A 3,718-nucleotide genomic window follows, 5' to 3' on the forward strand; every position below is an offset into this window, starting at 1 on the left:
ATCGCCGGAGCCCGGCGGGTCGAGGCTGCGGTGGCCGGGAGCGGCTGCTGCACTCCAGACTGGGCAACCCAGTGGGACTCCAACTCAAAAAAAAAAAAAAAGAATGCAGAGAAAAGATGGCCCAGGGTGATAAAAGAACATCCGGTTCCACTCAAGACTTGGTTGAACTTGTAACTGAGATTCTGACCTTTCTCCTCTTGTCCTCCTTCTCTCTCCCTCCTCTTTCTCTCTCTCTCCTTCTCTCTCCCTGTCTCACTAGGAGAGCCGCCCCTGGCCTCTCCAGCACCCTACACTCACATCGCAGGGCATGGAAGTATGGCCAGATTTCAGTGCAACTTCTCCTCTCTCCCTATTGTCTCAGACTTCCGGCAAAGGACCCCAAAGAAATAAAGCTCTTGTTCTAGTGATCCTGAGTCACTCTTGCAATATTTACAAGGAGGGAGAGACGCAGAGACGGCCCTAAGCTCACCCCTCGTCCATAAAAGAAGCTCAGACTGGGGAGTCAGGAAAGACTCGTTCTTTGGAGAGAGTTATCTGTGCACTGTGTATTTCCCATACCTACTCAATCCCCATGGAAGAGGCTTGAAGGAGACCCTTTGAGAAGTTGGCCTGCATTTCCTGGAGTTTGAAGTGGATAAAGACTGGTTGTCGATCACACACTTTCCCTGTTGAAAGATATTCCATTCACATATAAGATGGCCAATAAATGTTTGTTGAATGATGAAATAGGTGTTAGAATGAATGGGTGAATAAATGAATACCTGAAAAGAGTAAAAGTGAGAGGTTATGACTAGGATTAAAGAAAAGAGGTAGGTACGTCCACTATATAGCAGTGACAGAGAGTAGATTCACATACGCTTGCACAATAGTTTATGGAATGAATACAGTGAGGAAACCAAGGCTATGTTGACTACACATACCTTGCATTCTATTTGACATCTTGGCTGGCAGGAGAGCCCAATATAGCCTAAAACTAGAACTCCATACCTTCCTTCAAGAGTCTTGGCCTCCAGTTAATCCCCAAGAATGCCGGAGAAAATATCGACAACACACCATGTGAAAAAAATAAATCTCTGAGTTAAAAGTCATTTGGGTTCTAAATCTGGTTGATACGAGATTCTAGTTCCTGAGGGTTTATTTTATTTGCCTCAGTCCTTCATGTCATTCTTTCTTCTCTCCCAGTTGTTCCCCCTTGGCCTTAGTCCAGTCCTTACTAGATAACGACACTTGACAGAAGAAGGGAAAGGAAATATTGGCTTACTCACCTCTCTCATCAGCATACTGAGAACTTTCTGCAATATCTTAGCCCAGAACCCAGGGGAAGGGTGCCCACTACTGTGTCAGGAATAAGCAACATTTGTCTACACCCATCAGGTCTTCTAACATGGTGGAGACCCAATCAAGTAGTGAAGCTGCATATACAGTCTATGATAATGCTCCAGCACAAGTTCCTAAATTACAAACCTGCACCTGGGCTCCACTACTTCTCATAAAAAATACCGTGCTTCCATAAACACACTTAATACAGCCACCACAATAAAAGAGAAGTATGGATGTTCATGCGAACACATACATTTGAAAGACTAAATCCAAATTAGAATCAACATGGAGGACCTTGAATGCCCTTCACTGGAATGGATTCCCTACACCTCCCGAATCTCCCGTGAAAAAAGATCACACCAGGTTCCCAGCAGTGACCAAAACCAAATACCACCATACTTCCACTATCCAACTTATCAAATGAAAGCAGCCAGGACACAAGCACGGCAATGTGATTTTCCAGTTCTATTTATCCTGCCCTGTTTGGAATAGGGAGGGATTCCGAGGCTAGGAAATTCCAGAAGGCCCTATATGAGAGGCCAAGTCTTTGATAAAAATTTCTGTCGCTCCCTGCTTCCCCATGCAAATCTCTCATTACCCCCATCTAAATAACTTTCAAAACCACGGTTTCCTCTGTATCTTGCCATAAGAAAATCTATGCACGTGTCCTGGGATAAGCAGGGTACTAAGTACCTGCTCTCACTCCCCCATCATTTGGAGAGGAGGAGGTGTGAGCTCTCAGATGGTTCGGTTCAGTGTGTTCCTGAATGGGAAAGGGAGGATCAAAGGGCCAGAAATATTCATTTATGAGGGAAAAGTTGAAGAATTAAGTATGTAGAACTTGGCCAAATGATGCCTGAAGGGGGATATAAATACCCAAGAGCATCTGAAGGGTGTAACTAAACACCACAAAGGGACTTTTTTTAAAAGATGGTTGCAGTGGCTGTAACTGGGAGAAACTGAAGGAAAGCAAAGAAAATCTGAACCCTCTGAACCAGGTATAAAGAAAATCTTACCTGCGGCCAAAGTTTTTCTACAGAGGGTGTAGGTGTCAACACAGCCTCTAGACCAAAACTTCTATTCTCTGGAATTTGTGAAGTGTTCTCATTTCCAATCCATTTCTCAGATGCATTTGTTTGGACTTTGACATATACAAGTGTTGTCGCTTGTGTCTACATTTTCCAGGTTCTTCGTTGGTTCTTTGTATCTCTGTTTTCCATGTACTTTTTTGGCATGAGCTCTCTATGGCATAATTTGTAAATGCCCTGGTCTTGTGGTAGTATATGGCAGCAGGTGTGCATCATTTTCCGGATCAAACAAATAATCTTAATCATGGTGATTTTTAGGCAATTCCTCCATTTTAGTGACTTCAGCAGCTCAGATTCGATGTTCTGGAACAAGCCTAAATGCTTCTCATTCTTCTCCAAGTTCTCTGGATAAAGTCAGTTGAATATAGTCAGAAAATATATCTTGACAGTTTTCTCCTGAGATACACTATATGGCAAGTCCTTCTGGAATTTCTAGATGGAAAGGAATATGTATGGTGAGAACAGCTTTTCTGAGAGTCTTTCAACACATTTATTCCCAGATGGGTTTAGTGCAAAAGTGAAAATTATTTTTTTAAGGAGTGAAGAAATTTCAACAAAGCTTTGGGTTGAATTTAAACCAGAGAGTCAGGCCTTTCCATCGCATGAGTGGTTTATGAGGGGCTCTAGGTTTCAGTTACAAGCTCTTACTGGGCTCATTTCACCAGACAAAGATCACTGAACTGGAAGTCTGCAGAGTTCAAGTCTCTCCTTTGTCATCTAAATAGCTGGATGACCTTGGATAAATCAACTTTTTATTCTGGACAAACTTCCATACATATAAAAGAGGGAATTGGAATAAACTAGTAGTCTTTTTTTTTTTAACGTTTTTCTTAGGCACGAGATTCTTTTTTTAAATCTAGTACCACACAAAAGTCCAATAATATAAGCCAGATAAAAATAAAATATTTCTAACCAAAGCAAAACTGAATGACCCAGAGCTTTGACACCCACACCCCTTCCTGTAGACCCTGGCCCTCAGCCCTGCCTCAGGAACCCTGGAGCACCTTCAGGGGGCACCATCACTCGCCAAGGAGATTATTTTGGAAGTCACTGGATTCTAGGCTCCTTTGGGTCTTTCTCAAATCTAGTTCCTTATGGGTTTAAATGGCAGCAAGCGAAAAAACGAACTGGGCCACAGTGCGGAGCAACAGACAAAAATGACCCAGGAGCTGGTGGTTCACAACCTCCTTCACAGTCCAAAATCTAAAGAAAACAAACGTCTCTAAAGAGATATACAAGGAGAAAGTTGGCATTTTCTCTCCCCCCTCCCCCTCTCTGCCTTTCTCTTCTTCCCTCCCCCTTTCCCTCTT

The sequence above is a fragment of the Carlito syrichta genome, unplaced genomic scaffold (genome assembly GCF_000164805.1).
Source record: "Carlito syrichta isolate Samal-C Ts95f unplaced genomic scaffold, Tarsius_syrichta-2.0.1 Scaffold304549, whole genome shotgun sequence".
NCBI classification, from domain to species: domain Eukaryota; kingdom Metazoa; phylum Chordata; class Mammalia; order Primates; family Tarsiidae; genus Carlito; species Carlito syrichta.